Raw genomic sequence first — 18,515 nt, 5'->3', positions numbered from 1 at the left:
GGATTAGGAGAAAGTTCATTCTCCACTCATGATATGGCATGTAAAACTGAATGATAATGGCCAGGAGAGAAATGGAAGGTAAGTAGGAAAAATCATTTTCCATTTTTTAAATATAAGGGTGGCTTTTCAATCAGTAAGTCCATTCAGCGTTTTATTCAACTGCTGATGTTAAAATTAAATATCAGTGTTGATTCTTTTTATCCAAGAAAAACATCTATTATTCAACCAGCATTCATAGTACCACTCACGCATTTTCTTACTCCACAGCAAACGTATAAGAGAGAACATCCCTCTTTTAGAGACCCTCATCTTTGAAGCTCAGAAATATTTAATGATTTTTTTTTTCAGTGTCAAACAGCAAAAGGATGGCAAGACCAGACCTAATTCTTAAATTTCATTCTTACTTCTTCCCTAATATAAATGTCAACATAAATGAGTCAAATGCAGGCTATCACTCTGAGTTATTGATCAAGCAACAAGTATTTATTTGCCTAGTATCATATCATCAGGCCCCACAAGGGTGCAAAAGAGTAATAAAGCATGACCTCATGCAATTTACAAATTGGTGAAGTCTAGCTAAATTAACTATCTAATTTCAGTTAGCATTAAATTTTAAAGTTTGAATTTTTTCAAGTTAGCATTTTCAGTAACACTATGGCAGATGTAACCAGGCAAATAAGAATGTGAGTATTACTACAGAACTAATGATCTGATGGCTTCAACAAATAAAAAGCATGAGAAGAAAAGAAAGAAAGAAAGAAAGAAAGAAAGAAAGAAAGAAAGAAAGAAAGAAAGAAAAGAAAAGAAAAGAAAGAGGTGGGGATAAGCCAATAGATTAGAGGCTGTTAGGAAAAACTTCAACCAAATTTAATGTGCTGGTGTTGTTTAGATCCTAATTTGTATAAACCTGCTGGAGAAATGTGAACACTGACTGGGCATTTAACAATAGCAAGGAATCCTTCATTTTTTTGCGGAGCTATAATAGTATTTTAGTTGTATGTTTAAAATTCTCTTCAACTTTCAGAAATAAAATTAAAATGTTAGCAACCAGTTAATAATGGCTAGTATTTACTGGACATTTTGTATGTCCCAAGGGCTGTGCTAAGTATATCATATGTATTATCTTGTTTAAAATTTATAGCACTGAACATTGGGTCCTATTTTATAGATGAAAAGTGAGGTACGGATTCCTTAAAAGGAAAATCATAGAGCTGGCAAATGTCTGCGCTAAGACTTGAAGCCAGGTCTCTCTGACTTTAAAGCTCAGGCCATACACACTACCTGTAGTTAACTGTGGGGTCTTTTGTTTGTTTGTTTTTTGGTTTCTGTTATTTTTTATCTACTGCGGCACTCTATGCTTTTAAAGGTAGAGGGATAAGGAAATTTCGTGGTTTTCTTTCTGAAACCTGAACAATCGAGACTTTTACTGCTAATGAGTATGTAAGAAATGTCTCACAAAGAGCAACTCAGATTTTCTTTTGATTGTCATGGCAAGGAATTCGAGGAATTTCTTAGGGGAGGCAGAAACATTGTTCTTCTCCCAAATTGGTTCTATAAATTCAGCAAGTGAGTGAACACATTCAAGAACAAGGGATATGGCCGAACCGGCATTTAAATCACTCCGGCTTCAAAATGCTTTGTGCTCTCTAAATCCTTTTGATCATTAAGCCAGCAATAAGTAGATCTCGAAGTTAGAACATTTGGGGGACTATTTTCCAGAAAGTTTGTAAGAAATACTGCTCCTTTGAATGGAATAAATTTTCTCCAGTAATTTATTTGAAGGCCGCTGAGTTGCTCCAAGGAGACAGCCTACTGTCATTAGAATATTGAATCCTTTACAATGTCTTTGCAAATAATTGGATGTGGTAAAAGTTGACGGGGAGAGGGAGAGGATCGCAGAGATGATTCTTAGAGATACAGGACCTGTAATGTCTCTCGAATGAACATATTTGTCCTAATATCACTACTATGTGGAGAGCAGTATGAATAGCATTAATTCATGCTTAAAATTTGGAAGGAAAAAAAGAACTGTTGCCTGACCTCCCATCCATCCTCTTCTCGACATTTGTACCAGAGTATGCAGTTTTCAGCACAGCAATGCGGTGCGTATGCAATACTCTGTGTTTGCAAAACATGAGTAAGAAAAGGCTAAGTAAGGAAAGAGCTAGCAGAAGGGAATTATAGCCACCCTGTGGTCCCCTGTGCTGGCTCTTACCTCCATCTCTAGCAGAAGGTTGTTCCAAAGGGAATCTGCAGAGAAAAGGGAGTATTTCTCATGGGCTTTCTTCAAATAATAAAGTTTTAGATCTGTTACCAGATATTTACAGAAATTTAGAATGGGAGATGATTTTAGAAACCATCTAGTTGAACCCTTGTTTTTCTTTCTTTTTTTTTTTTTTAAGATTTTATTTATTTATTTGACAGAGATAGAGACAGCCAGCGAGAGAGGGAACACAAGCAGGGGGAGTGGGAGAGGAAGAAGCAGGCTCATAGCAGAGAAGCCTGATGTGGGGCTCGATCCCAGAATGCCAGGATCATGCCCTGAGCCGAAGGCAGGTGCTTAACGACTGCGCCACCCAGGCACCCCGAACCCTTGTTTTTCATATAGAGAAAGGAAACCCATAGAGGTCAAATCATTTGCCTATACTAACACAATAGAGTCAGTAAACAAAAAAACTGGGACTAGAAATAAAACTTCTTTAGCAATGGGGGAGCAAGTGACTGCCTGGATATCTTGGGAAATCATACTTAAACCTTCAGAGTAACTGCACATTTTAGCTAAATCTTGCTTTATGAAATAAACTATATTCTATGGGATAAAAGAATTTAAAAATTCTTTATGTCATGAGAATAACCCACTTCTGGAAAATATTTTTCTCTATTTCAAAGTGAAAACATTACTGACACATAGAGAAAATATTTGAAAGAACTATATAGAAGTGAGACTTTCCTTAAGAAGTGACATACATTACATCCTATAAAGAATGGCAAACGTTGGACAGTACAAGTGCTTCAAAGTATTGTTCACCAGGAAAAGTCTTTAACGAAGTCCTATATTTTAACCTTCCTGACCAATACTGGATTGTTCATCTGAAAGTCCCTGTGGTATTTTGAATTTTTTAACCTCTAGTTGGATTCAGAATTCTGAATGTATATTAAATTTCATATGATCTAATGTAAAAATTCATAAGAAATAATATCATAAGACAGTCAACACTATAAAAAGGTATTGAGTATAGTGTTGCTGATGAAGTTACACCAAGAAGCAAATGTCACTTTGAGGTATGTTTTTTCCATCTCTAATATTAGTCTTTGAATTTAATATAGAAAATTTTCCTTTTTCTTTTTTTTTTTTTAAAGATTTTATTTATTTATTTGACAGAGATGGAGACAGCCAGCGAGAGAGGGAACACATGCAGGGGGAGTGGGAGAGGAAGAAGCAGGCTCATAGTGGAGGAGCCTGATGTGGGGCTCGATCCCAGAACACCGGGATCACGCCCTGAGCCGAAGGCAGACGCTTAACCGCTGTGCCACCCAGGCGCCCCAATATAGAAAATTTTTCTTAAAAAGATATAATTTATCATGGAATGTAAGAGTATCAAACTATGTATACATATATTTATATTTTAAATCTTGCCCTAAAGACATTGAGTAGATCAAGTAATTATTTCAAATTCCTAAAGCATTCATATCTGTAGGAGATACGTGCGGCAGATAGCAGAACAGTAGCAAATCTGAAGGTTAAATCTACTGAGACATGAAATCAAGAGGAATTAGAATATAATAAATGAATACGATCTCGTCAAAAGCATAAAGGAATAGTCTGAAGGGGCTCCCTCTGGCCAAACTTAAGACAACTTAATATCAAAATAATAATAGTGCTAATGAATTATTATGCACTGAAAACATTTCCTGATCCATAATATTAAAGAGGAGAGAAAGAGAGAGAGAAATGAGAGGAAGAGAGGAAATAAAGTTAGTTTGGCAAACTATTAACAATTGACAAACCTAAGAGATACACAAGAATTTATTGTACTACTCTTGTAACTGTACTGTAATTTTGAAAATTTTCAAAATAAAATGCTGTGGAAAACAGTTATTTCCCCTTATCCTTTCCTCCCTATATATAGCATGAGCAAGAAAGTAAAGAATAAGATCAGACATCTTTTGGTAGAGAACTAATAGTCAAATAATGTGACCCAGATAAAACCTCAGAGGGGTAGGATTAAATGATTAGGTTATGGTCATATTTGGGAAGCTTAAACCCAACCAATTCTTAGGACATTAACCTTATTTATAGAAAAGAATATATAAATAAGAATAGAATAGTGTGCTTATTATATATGAAAGGGAAGCTCGAAGGGCTTATTTTGATTGGTTCCGTTTCTAGCACTCTCTATAGGACAGAGGGGTCTGACAACCACAGAACTTTGTGTTAATTTGACGGTTAAACTGCCATCATGGAAATGGGTATCAAGTACCAGCCATGGTGGCATAAGCCATTTAAATAATCTAATTCCCTGCTCGTGAAGACTTTTCTGTTGATTTTGGCTGGAGGAAGGGAGAAAGGAACCATGTTGACTCTTTAATAATGCTCTGTTCCTTTGGCAGATATATTTCTCTTGACATTCTAATTGATACATCAGTCTCTTCTAGTTTTAGTGAGTGTACATGGTTAAATATACCTTAGTGATGAGAAAAATCGTATTTCTGAGTATTTGGATATGTGAACATGAAAAAGAGAACCTGAAGCATGATAGATAAGGGAGTGTTTTCTTCAGGTAGTGCCTTTATTTTATTTACTTCTGAAGTGAACTTGAAGTTTAGTAATAATATCAGTAAGAAACTGATGTTGAAGGATGAGAAACAGATCTTCTTTTAGTGTTATAAACTCCTTCAGAAAAGGAAAAAGAGCTTCGATACCCTTTCCTACAGAAGAAAATATAGAATAGGTCAAGAGAGGAGATATCAACAAGATGATTTTTCCAGCTTTCATCTGTGTTGTTTTAGAAGATTTTTAATTCCCAAATAAATGAATGAGTTGAAATTAATTCTTTCAGCAAACACTTGTTCAGTTTCTATCACATGTGAGACTTCACTCTGGGGATTCAGCCCTGATACCAGCTCTCACAGAGGTTTAGTTATATTTTCTGTGTTTTATTTTAACATTCTTCAACATGGAAAGCAAGGTAATTTTCTTTCACAGGGGCCCTTATCTCTCAAGCCACACAATATTTCATGTGTTACATTGACCTAACTAGTGTAACAAATTATTTCAGTTTTCAGCACAGCACCAGAAGACAGACCAGTGGGATCCCATAATGACAAATGTAGGTATTGTCAAATCTAAGTCAGTCTCACAATTAACCAAAATTTTCAAGAGATGCTCTCCTGCCTGATGTGCTAGATCTTTGGTATTTACCCTTTAACAAATATTGGCCATATAAATTGTTTCCAAGACCACCTGGAAGAGAGTTCCACGATCTGTTTAGATTCCCAAGAAGAGTGTCGGGGATGGCAGAATGGAAAGTAACAGGACATCAGCCCTGGAACATCAGCAGTTTGTGGGAATCCACTCAGCATCAAATAAACGTTACAAATGAAACAATCAAGACACAACAGAAATCATGGAACACCATGGGAATACCCTGGTGGGAAAAGATGACAGTAAACGAATCAAGTATATCCTTACAAGGAAATATAATGGAGAGAATAAGAGCAGTGAATTACTATATTTTCAGATACTAAAGGAACTTTACATAACAAGGAACGAATAGGAAATGCAATATACCATAATAATTGCTCCCAGATGACCATTTTGGCACAAGCACAATGAGAATTATATTCTACATGTAATATAATATATACCATAAATACATATTATATATATATTAAATATAATATATTTATAATATATTATATATAATATATAATATAATATAAATATAATATATATTAAATGTAATATATTTTATATATATATATATATATATATATATATATATATATATATATTAAAGTCCTGGTGGCAGATATCTGCTCGGTATATTACCTCCAAATTTTAGAGGCAAAGGAAAAAGTCAACATTTAGTCCACCTTTCCATAAAGAACTGCCATCTAGAATAAATAGCCCTAGTTGAAGAAAGAAGGTCTATTTGCCAGAAGAAAGCCATCTAATAACTGTGAATTAATGAGAGAATTATAAATATAACTACTCTGTAAACGCTAATGAGATTATTGATGCAACCAAGTCTTATCATTTGGTGTTAAAAAGATTAGGCAAGTGACCGTTGGTAGCGTGGTTATTTACATAGTTCCAGCCAAAAAATATTTGGTCACAAGCTGAAAAACATAACTTTGCAATAGAAGAATCAGGCTTTCAAACCTCTTAATCCTAAGGCCAAGTTTGATATCACCATTGGTGGAAGTACCAGACATTTGTGATTCCCAGTGTGATCCAATGGAAAATACCAAACATCCCCTATGATTTTAACTTTGACAGAAATGTGTAACTTGAATTTTATAAAGCCTGTATATTTAACTCCTAGATTAGAGATTAGCAGGAATGAGAAAACAAGTAAAACATCACCGTGAGAAACGCATCAAACACTATCAAACATTCTAAACAACAACTGGCAAGACTTCAGCAAGTCAGAATGTCAGCGTACTGTGGGAGAATGAAAGAGACGCAAGGGATTTACCAAGGTGTGTTTGGATTGGATCTCAATTCAGATAGACCTACCTGCAAAGGGACAATATAGATGGAGTAGTAGGTGATATTAATGAATCATTAATTTTATTAGCTGTGATAATGTCATTTTGGCTCTGTAAGATACTTTCATTCTTAAAGAAACATTGAAGGATTAGGATAGAACGTTATATTTATTTAACTTAAAACACATCACCACAGGCCGTGTGATACACACATACACATTAGCTTTAATGCACAAACTATAAGCAGAATACATTTACCAGAGATAGTCAGTTAGCAGATGGAAGACTATTCAAAAGCTCTTCAAAAGTAGCTGCTTCTAGCTTCAGCTGTCTTTTTCTCCAGTCACCAAAGTGTTTATTAATAAACATAACAGACGTTAGGAATCATTTCGCATTAGAGAAGGGATTGGTGTTCTATGTACATGGATCGGCTAGAAATATTTGACATGCATGCACGCTGGTCCTGAATTCTATCACTCTACTATTGTTGCATCAGCCTGCAGTAAACCTTCTATGCCAGTTTCGGGGCAGAGGACCCAAACAGAAGAGGAGCTGGACTTCACTGTAAATACAGACAGGTGGTGTTGGTGTTAGTCTATGCTGAGTGAAATAAGTCAAGCAGAGAGAGACAATTATCATATAGTTTCACTTACTTGTGGAACATAAGGAATAGTAGGGAGGACATTAGGAGAAGGAAGGGGAAACCTGAAGGGGTGGAAAACAGAGGCAGAGATGAACCGTGAAAGACTCTGGACTCCACAAAACAACTGAGGATTTTAGAGGGGAGGGGATGGGGGGATGGGCTAGCCCGGTGATGAGTATTAAGGAGAGCACATATTGCATGGAGCACTGAGTGTTATACACGAACAATGAATCATGGAACACTACATCAAAAACTAACGAAGTACTGTGTGGTGACTAACATAACACAATAAAAAAATAATAAAATAAAATAAGGAAAACGAGAAAAAAAATACTAACCAGTGCTTGCTGGGTGTCAAAATTCAGCCTGAGGCTTGCCTTATTTCTCCCATTGTAATGTATCACCTCACATCTAAGTTGAGGTTAAAGACACCTATTGTCTTCACCGGCATGTAACTTTTGGAAGTCGTTAGTACAAACCAAAAGAACTGAATTGTGAAGGAGCAATGTAATTTATGTCAGTCTGAAATAGGGTCTGATAGACTGCTGTAGAGAGTAATTCTGACTACCCACATAGGTAAGCACTGTGTTGACTGCAAAAGCAATGATTGACCAGACAAGGAATTCTTGACGATCTTAAAGTATGTAAAGACAAAATTTGAGACCATAAAACTTCTGCTTTTGTTTAATTTAAATTAAAGGAAATTTCAAAAAATGATTGATTATTCTTTTATTTAGTTTTTTACATAAAATAACATCTGGATATTTAGTTTCAATCAAAAGTTTAACTTCAAGTAGTTGAATTACAAATTCCTCGCCTTACTATTTTACCTACAAAGCACATCATACTCCCTAAAATAGATTCGGATTATCTTTTTAACATAAAAAGTTTATTTATGCTTGTTCTTTGAAGCTAATCATAAAACCATTTAAACCTATAATTCCCGCCAAAGTGAAAAAACAAAGAATGTTTTATAGAATTTCTGGTTCTATTTAATTAATGGATCATAAATCATTGCTTGCCATTTATATGCTAACTCTAAGTAAGGCCAAGAAAAAAATTCTCAGGTCTTTTGTTCAAAAAAAGCATTCCTGGTACTGAATCTTGTCAAAATAATTCCCAGCTTTGTGGAAGCAGAGGAGAAAGAAGCTACTTACTATTGGATCACTCAAGACTTGACACTCTTGCAGAGTAAGCAACATATTTTTAAAAATCAAAGGTCAAATGTCAAACCTTTCTGGTGAAGTGATGACTTGTGTTAAGATCTCCTAGTCATAATTAGTTAAAGTATTGTGACTTTCCATGTTTTCTATTATTAACCCTTTGTGCCTAAAGTAGTTTGGACTTTGCATATTTTAATTTGAAGCCAATTACGTGGTGTTTAAATACACGTTTTTTTGCCCCATTTCATGTAATACGCCTACTCCTGAAAAGTTGCCTGAATGAACGATAAATATTTGTGGAGTCCATATTTTAACTTCACCGGGAGCCCTTACTTAAAATAATGGCATCTAAGACACACATTGGAAAAAAAAAAAAAATCTTATATAATAAGAAAAAATCATTTACGCTAAATGTGTATTTGCTTTTAGATATTACTTTATGTTTGGGTGTATTTCAAGTGCACCTGGAATTCTAAATAAGGTGACACATAGATCTTAAGGCTTGTTATTCCAGCCAAACAAATGGGAATTTAAATTTATTAATATTTCTTATTTGTTATTTGTGGACTTATGAGTCAAATTTACAAGTGAACAATCGTTTGTTTCTTCTTATAACATTTGCAGAGTTGGGGTTGGTTAGGCCACCTGCAGAAAAGTTGATACATTTCCTCCAGGCCAACATCACTACCATTCATGCTGCTTCTACCAGTGAATGATGATGCTTTGAGAAATGACCATGTCCTTGACAGAGCTAAGAAAGAGCAAAAGTGGCTCACAGCCCATTCAATTATCCCTATTTTATTACGTTTCTTTCCCCCACAGAGCAAATTCTAACATTTTCAGAAATATTTAAAGAAAATTAATAAATATGAAACGCTATGGCAAGAAACAAAAAAGGAGGTAAAGTCTTCCAAGATCACCCACTTAAAGGTTGATAATAGACTTTGTTCAACTTGAATCTTTTTTTAGACTCTTCTTCCTTCCTATTTTAATCTACTTCCAGAAAACTGCTTCCTTTTGGCAGCTGATGATGTTAATTGCACTGTTGACTAAATTGCCCCAAGGATGAATATCATGTGTTTAACTGGCTTATAACCCTCCAGAAATTCAAGTCTCCACCCAGCATTTGCCATGAGAACACAATTCTCCTTGGAAACAGTTTCTCTCTTTCCTGAGTCCTATCCATTCACAAATCACAAAGAATTGTGTATTATGGATAAGCTTCCAAACATACCTGTCCCTTTTCTCTAATTAATAGACAATTATCTTTGATGATAGTTACATATTCGTTGTAGTCCTAAGCCTTCCTGATCAGTACAGTACTATATTTTTACGGAATAGTTTCCGGCTTTCTATTGAAAAGTCAAGTCTTAAAGCACCCAAACATTCCTTTTGTTTCTTGTTGTGTGGGGGTAGGGGGTGTATCCGTGCACACAGACACATGCATGTGCAGACTATCTTCAAAGTAGATTGAGGAAGACAGTGCTTATTTGTTTTCTAAATAATACTTTTAATTATAAAATTCATATACTGCTAGTAGAAAGCAGATAAAAATCTCCCCTTATTCCACAATCCAAATATAACAGTAGTAAAATTGCCCTGTATATCTTTCCAGTATGTTATATATGTATACATTTTTATTTAATTTGCTCCTTTTTTTTAAGGTTTTATCTATCTGTCAGAAAGAGAAAGAGAGCACAAGTGGAGGGAATGGCAGGCAGAGGAAGAAGCAGGCTCCCCGCCAAGCAAGGAGCCCAACTTGGGACTCGATCCCAGGACCGTGGGATCATGACCGGAGCCGAAGGCAGATACTTAACTGACTGAGCCACCCAGGCATCCCAAATTTGCTCCTTTTTTTTAACAAAAAAAGTTTATATTATACACATATTTTCTTAGCCTGTTTTTCCTCTAGCAATATATTACTATACTTTCACATATCAAAAAATATTTTCCTATAATACTGTTCTAAAGGAATCATAGTAACAAGGATATTTTAAAGTATGTGGACAGCTGGGGCACCTCGGTGGCTCAGTAGGTTAGCGTCTGACTTCTGCTCTATTTATGATCTCGGGATCCTGGGATGATGGAACCTGGGCTGGCCCCCTGCTCAGTGGGGAATCTGCTTCTTCCTCTGCCCCTCCCTCCACCCATGCTCTCTCTCAAATAAATAAAAAAAAAAAAAAAAAAAAAAAGAAAGAAAAGTAGCTGGATAGTGTTCAACTTATGCCTATCTCTAGAGGGAAAGCAATAGAAAACAATCTATAACAACAAAAAATACATTGAGCTTTTTATACATTTTTACAAATCAAAGAAATTTTGTCAGATGTCTACTATTTGCCTCTTATGTGCTAGGAAAACAAAGGTAAACAATGCGTTCTTGGACCAGTTGTAATATGGAAAAGTCAGTCAAATGTTGTTTTCCTGTGTGTTAGGTACTATGACAGAGTTGGGCAGTATAGGAGCACAGAAAAGAAAAGAAAAGAAAAGAAAAGAAAAGAAAAGAAAAGAAGAGACATCTAAATGAAAATGAAGGTCACCGGTACAGCTCTGAAAGACAAGAGAGAAGGGTATTCCAGAGTGAAGAAATGACATAAGTAGAAGGACTGCCTAGAAACATTCAGGTAGTATTTCATAAACTGGTCCCCTCGTAAGAATCGGATTCCTAAGTCCCACCCCTGGAGATTCCAATTCACTAAGTGTAGGGCCAGGCGAAGAATCTACCATTTAACAACACCCTCAGGAAACTCTTACTTTCAAGCAAGACTTCAAAACAATTCCAGTCCCTCCAACTGGAAGCCTGGTTGTTTTAAGTAAAGACCTAAGGAACAGGCCACCAACAGGGCTTAAAAAGTAGCCAGAGACAGAATGAGTGGGATAAGCTTTGAGTTTATTCTAAAAGATAAAGGACTAAATCCAATCTTGCAGATTAGATTAGCATTTCAGAAAGATCACTCTGGGGAAAATGGAGTGTGATATGGGAGAAAAGCTGGTCTTGAGGCATCTAACGTGGTAATCTAAGTAAGAAATGACAAAGTCTTTCATCAAGAATAGTTATAAGTAAGGGAAAGAGGAGAAGAAGTATTTAGGAAGTAGATGCCACAATTAGTGACTGATTGGTGGCTGATTAGGGGTTGTTAGGTAGGGAAGACTCCAGGGAAATGAATTGGGAGACTGATAAGGCACGTGCCATTCAACAAACTGAAGAGCAGATTTGGGGCAAGGAAAAAAGTTCTCTTTTAGACACACTGAGTTTTACTGCATATTCAGGTATATAATTCAGTCCAAAACTCAAGAGAAAGTTTTGACATGAGGTAGAGTTTGCGCTGTAACAGTAGTGGAAGTTGAGGCCATGCATCTGAGAAGAAGTGTAAAGCTGTGGTGAAGCCGATATTTAATGTTTAGGCAGAAAAAAAGAAATCTCCATTAGAGACTAAAAAGATCGTTGACTTTTTTAATAGTGAAAATAGTGTCACAGAAACTAAAGAAAAAGAAGGACTTGGGAAGGAGAAAATATTTGTCCATGTCATATGCCACAGAGAAACCAAGGAAAATAAGGGAAATGATGTCCACTGAACATAAGGAGGTCAATGGTGAATGCACCTCGAATGTCTCCTCTACACCTGTTTCTAGCGGGCTAGGCCAATCAAGTGATTCCTTCCCAGGAGCTGAATCTTGAGTTTGACACACAGGGAGGGAAGGCAGTTGAACCCGAGTTTGTATGCATATGGACCACGAAGGTCCACAGTTCCATTTTTTATGATCCTGAGCTTTCTGCCTCTGGGGGGCTTGGTTGTTCAGCATTTTCTTCTTTGCTACAAATTACACTAGTATCTTTCCAATGAACTCCATGTTTTTAAGTTATTCTGAGTTGGTTTCTTTTCCTTATAGTTAAAAACCCCAAACTGATAAAGTAGTCTTGCTTTTTGTTTTTTATTTTTGGTGAGATAAAGTTTTGTTCTCTTTGTTTCCTGAGGTAAAGACAGGTGGCGGGGACAGAGGGGGTGGGAAGTGGTCATTGATATAATGAATTTACTGAGTAGGGATGGAGTCCAAGCCCCAGTTTGAGAAATGAGCCTTTAGTTCACTCAAAAGGGAGGTAGACATGCCAATAAGCTTATGCGTAAGAGGGCACTTCATGCCTTTGGCTTTTCTCAGAGAAATGACAGAACCATCATCTGCTGAGTCTGAGAAAGGCTGATGGCAGGAAGGGGATTTGAGAGGAAAAGGAAGATTTAGAATAACTAGTGTCAGGTGATCAGACACATACTGACCATAACTGAGGCCTCAATCTTAGAAAGTAGCGATATGCAGCAACACCAATTGTCGCTGCATTATTTTTTTCCAGAAACTCTCACCTGCTCAGTTCCAGTGCCAAAGAAACAGGATGGCTGTATTAGAGCTGAACTGATATTGAAAGTGTGATTTAAGTGGTGGACATCAGTGTCTGGGGCTGGACAGGAGAAAATGGGAAGACAGAGGGGGGCTGATTGATTAGGGGAAAATGAAGGACTCAAAGCTCATGGGGTCAGGAGGCCAAAGAGCAAGCATAGTTCAAGTAAGGGCAAGAAAGTTACCAGACACAAATAGTGGAGAGAAGCAGATGTCTTGCTTAAATATGAAGCCTAAATCCGAATCTCTCTACAGATGGACGATTTGTGTTCATCCATCTTTTGTCCTATTATTCTTCCTTAAAAGGATTCCTAATCTGTTTTTCTGTGACTTTCACCCACAGGGTGGATGACCACTTGGTGGGGCTCTTGCAGAGAAAATGTCAGCCTGTTGGTTAAATTATGCAGTTTAGTTTAGCCCAGTACATTAAGTGATGGATTTACCAAGAAGTACTTTTTTTTTTTTTCATTTTTATGAGCTACCTATTCTCTATTGCTTCCAATGGCAAAATATCTGACCACTGGTACTCTGAGCAACCAAGATTTTGGAAGGTTCTTTGATTTAACTCAACAATTACTGTTCCCTGTATTACCAGCCGAAACCTAAAACTTTCTTTCTAGTCCTTCACTGGCAAAAGAAATCTTTAAGTGAGAATCAGAAAAAGGGACGATAATTAAGACATGACTCTTTTAGTCTTAGTCTATTAATAACATCTTTACTATCTTACCTCACAGTAAAAAAAAAAAAATCTATTGCTTAGGGCCACCCTTCTTTACCGCTGACTCTGAAACAATGATCTGTTGCATAAATTGCCACCTACCTTTTAATCTGTAGCAGCCACGTATTAAAATTGTAAGGCCAGTAATTACCAGTAAAGAAAGTGGCATTATCTGCTGTGACTTCCTGTTCAATTTTACTTTGAAAGTATCTGAGCTGGTTAGCTTACTTGCATACCATGTGCCATAGACTACTTATTCTCCTTTCCTGGGCACAGTCTCCAAAAATATGCCTTATCTCTGCAAGGACAGAGTGTTGCTGAATTGCTACGTATTCACCTCTATGACTGGCAGGACAACTCAACCACAAGATTGAATTACATTCTGTTCATAGTTTCATCTTGGTTTATGACTGGCAGCACATACTTTCTAATGGAGTGTGAGAAAAGGGAGAAAGTGTAGTTAGACTAATAACTTTGCAACAAAATACTTGTGTATTCTTCACAACTGACACCCAGTGGTTGAAATCATTAGGCCGAAAAAGCCATTTGTTAGGTATGCTGTGGAGAGACTTTCTACACTGGGCAGAAGGTTGGATAAAGGATTCTCAGAGGTCTCTTCCAGCTCTGAGAGTTTATGTTCAAAATATCAACTTAATTAAATTGCAGTGTTTATCAACAATCCATGGGCAAAAGTATGCTCCAGACCTACAATCCAGCCTTATTATCTTAAGAGAGATGTGACAGAATATAACACAACCAGTGAGAAAATAAAGTAAGCCACATACCTGCATGGTGGCAGAGAAGAAATTGTTTCCATGCTATTGAGAATGATTCTTGCATCGCCTGAAAACATGTAAAAATCATATTACCTCATTATCTCTGATTTCTTCAATTCTATGATAGCTAAAGATAGCTACTATATACTTTAATTGAAAAAGGAGGGAATTGATTATGGAAGTTTTAAATTTTGATCTATGTCATTGAATTGAATTGGAATTGAAGCAGTTATCAGTCTTCCTAATAATGTCCAAGACAGGGAATTCTCCAATTCTCAAAACTTTTCATTCCCCAGACCAATCAAGGGGCCCACCTTGATTTAATTAGCATACTAAATTATTTGCTGGGTGCTTCATCATGGTGCTGTTTTCTTCTAGAAAACATACACACACAGAGAAAGAATATTCTGGGGTGGTTTTTTTGCTACCAACAGGATTACAAAGCAGTCTCGTCTCTTCTCTGTTTTATTTTCTTTCCACAGGAGGATGAGTTTCCTATCAGAAAGAAATGAGCAAGAAGAAAATGAAAATAATTAGTTGAAAGAGAAAACAAAGTTGCAAGAAAAAGAGGAGGAAGAGGTGTGTGCAGTGGAGCAGAGCCATGTGTTCACTTTTCCTTCTCTTGCAGTGGCCTCAGGGATTACAGCTGGTAAGGCACTGCCCTGGTGGGAGAAGTGGGCAGGGGAGAAACACTGGACTGAAGAGGAGCGTCGATGGCATAGTCAGAGCCTAAACAGAGTGGCATTAGTGTAAAAGAGGGTGTGCTTTGTTTTGGGGAAAAGAAGGAAGGTCTGGACAGGACAGCACCTAAGAAGTACGCATAACTATTTGTATCACTGTACTCTAACTTGTAACCTCTTTAGTCCACTGACTAGTAACCTGTAGGCATGACCATTTTAGTCTCGGTACCTTCAGAAAGAGAAGAGACTATGAGACAAGGACTTATACGCAAGGGATTGTTTGAGAAATGATCTCAGGAATCAGAGATGGAAAGATTGAGGAGAACAAAGCAGAAGACAGTAAAGCAGTACGTGAGACATTCCCGAGTTGGAGATGACCACAGGCAACCAGGGCATGATCCTTTGGAACCCTCTAAGGAGCCATGTAGAAGGAACCTCAGAATTGTGCATCCAAGGGATAGAAGAGGGTATCATTTATCCGCTGGGGTCTTCCTTCATAGGTCAAGAGTTGCCCCACTCGCATTAATTCTCTCTATATAACATGTGAGGCAGGTCTGTCATTTCTACAGGCATCCCAGCTGCTGGGTAGAGAGTAACAACGGGACACAAATGGAGAGGTTAGGAGATTGAGGTCAGTTTCCACTGAGCTGAGGATGGCTGTCTTGGCAATGGCTGGAACAAGGCTATGAGTCAGGGCACTCCAGTGGCCTATACAACAATTAACCCTACTAGAGATTTTAAAAAGTTTTAAAAGCCTGGACATAAGTAGAAATGGAATAATAACTTTATAAAGAAAATTTTATAGAGAAAGGAACCCGGCAGATATCACCAATGATAGGAACGGGTTAGGTACTTCCTGACGTGATACACCGAGAAGTATATCCTATGTACGACTCCACCAAAATGTGTAACCTGCATCTAATCATCAGGAAACACCAGACAAACTGAAATTAAGGCACATTTTACAAAATAAATGCCCTGAAGTCTTAAAAATAGAGTGAGGAAGATAAATATTTCAAAAATTAAATGCAATGTGTGATCATGTTTAATCCTAAAAGAGAAAAAAAAGTTATAAAAAACATTATTGCAAAAATTTACAAACTTTTAATAAGTCTGTTGATTAAAGTATTATATCAATGTTAAGCTTCCTAATTTGGATTATTTTACTATGGTATATAAGTGAATATCCTCATTCTTAAAAAATATACACTGACATATTTGGGGGTAAAGGATAATGATGTTTGCAACTTATTTTCAAATGGTTTAGGAAACTAGGTAGATAGTGGGGTGCTTGGGTGGTGCAGTTGATTAAATGCCCGACTCTTGATTTTGGCTCAGGTCATGACCTTAGGGTCCTGGGATGAAGCCCTCTGTTGGGCTCTGCGCTTAGCGTGGAGTCTGCTTGAGATTCTCTTTCTCCCTCTCCCTCTGCCCCTCCCACTCGTGCTCTCTATCTCTCTAAACTAAATAAATAAAATCTTTTAAAAAAAGAAAATCAGGTAGAGAGATAGATAAATAGGTGAGAGAGAGAGAGAGAAATCAAATGGGCTAAATGACAACATTTAGTGACTATAAGTGAAATACACAGGTGTTCTTTGCACTATTCTTGCAACTTTTCCATAAGTTTCAAACTACTATAAAAATTTTTAAATTATTAAGCTCTGGATCAAATGGAATATACTGAGGGCTCAAAAGATCTGAGTTCTAATCCAAGTCACCAATGCTTGTTAAGTTTGTTTTCTCATCTGGAAACTTGTAGAATTGTTGTAAGGACTGAATAAGGTAACATGCAAAAGAGGTTTGAAAATCTTAAAATAACACAACTGTGTAGCCGTGTTAGAAACCGAAGTTTGACATTTGAAGGATGGCTTAATAGATGGGGTGTCTGATCACGCATCATCTAAGCAGTGACAGACATATCCAGACAAATGCAAGCATGTGTGGGATAAAATGAAAGAAGCGAGCATTTTAGGTCGTTTTCAGCTACTAGCTCCCTTTTCCCAAATTGGTTCCCTTCATTAGACTTTTATTATCTAATCTATTAACTAATGTACATACTGCAAGAATTGCAAAGTTAAATGTTTTCTATCCTCAAGGAACTGAGAGTCTATCACGGGATAAAGCTACAAAAACAAAACCCGATAATATGAGGTGTTAAGATGTCAACAGAAACACAAATGAGAAAATCAGTAAATCTGCGGTTTGGGGACAGAGTTTCTGACAGGAAGTAATATTTGAAGTGAGCCTTGATGAACGAAGAGATCACTGAGAAGTAAGAAAACAGCATTTTAGGCAAAAATGGCTGACGGAGGTATGAAGTCCTTTATGTGTTAGTCCCCTGGCATTCTTGGCCTCTTCTGTAATGCCTCCCCACATAACTTCCTAACATGCGTGACGCCAAGACAATTCCCTCTGTTTTATTTCTTTTCTGTCAGTATCTTTGAAACTTCAAAGTATATTAAAATATTGAATGGCCTACCACACTCATGAAGAATGCATGGAACCTCCTGATAAAAGTTTGTTTGGGGGCTAACCACTTCCCTTCAATCTGATCCTGGATGCCAAGGTTTTGGAATTATTTGGAAAAAAAAAAAAAAAGAAGCAGCAGCAGCAGCAGCAAGCATCTGCGTATGGCGCAGTTTTGTTCTTTGCATTTGGGGTTTGGGTTATTTCACAGAGCATTTTGATTAATGGTGCAAATTATTCTAGTTATCAATTCAGACTAAAGCTCTTGGAAGTGAGGTCAATGAATACATATGCTGTAGAAAGGGAAAGAAGCAAGACCTTTCATAAAGCCACAAAAAACTATTTTGGGATACCCATAAAATGTCTTGGTTACTACTGAAAACAGTCAGATAGGTTCTGATTGAGGACTTCAGTGAAAAACACCTCTGTGGTTTGATCATTTCTCTTGCAACAAGGGAGCAGAAACTCCTGGCGGATAAACTCCCCCGGAGCTACAGATAGGTAGAAGTAGAGTTTCAGTTTCAATTTTGCTCTCCCTTTCTTTGAAATGATTGTAGCTTCTGCTTTTGAACAAACAGTAACAGTTTCTGATCCCTGTTTTACTTTATTGAAGACTAAAGTGAGAACTTGTTTTTGAGACCGGAAATGCTGGTGAAACTCCTCGCTCTGTCAGCACTTTCTAGGCAAATTTAGGTACATGTCTTCCACTCTCCAGCTTTACGGTCTTTCTCTCTACAAAACATTCAGTGGACTCTGGAAGCGAGAAGAATTCAGACGCTAGGCATTTGTAGTCCAATCCTCTCATTTCATACTCTGGAAAACTGAAATCTCTGGACTACTGACTTTTTCTTAAATGGTACAAAGTCTTATACTAAGCAATGTCTGAAAAGTGTTCTAATTATCTTGGAAGACAACAATGTACTCTAAAATCATCAACTTGGAGGGCATTGTTAGAATACTGCTCCA

General features: G+C 36.9%; 1 long non-coding RNA gene across 3 annotated transcripts in view; it reads right to left on the bottom strand.

Annotated features, from left to right (window-relative positions):
- Window positions 1-18,515, bottom strand: part of LOC130542731 (uncharacterized) — a 206,595-nt gene that overhangs the window by 117,051 nt on the left and 71,029 nt on the right. For all 3 annotated transcript variants that reach the window (XR_008957473.1, XR_008957475.1, XR_008957474.1), the window contains one exon: window positions 14,413-14,470. This is a non-coding gene — a long non-coding RNA (uncharacterized LOC130542731). The remainder of the gene's footprint in view (window positions 1-14,412; window positions 14,471-18,515) is intronic.

Source organism: Ursus arctos, unplaced genomic scaffold, assembly GCF_023065955.2.
Source record: "Ursus arctos isolate Adak ecotype North America unplaced genomic scaffold, UrsArc2.0 scaffold_5, whole genome shotgun sequence".
NCBI classification, from domain to species: Eukaryota; Metazoa; Chordata; class Mammalia; order Carnivora; family Ursidae; genus Ursus; species Ursus arctos.
The sequence above is the reverse complement of the archived record's forward strand: the minus strand, read 5'-3'. Positions and strand labels throughout refer to the sequence as shown.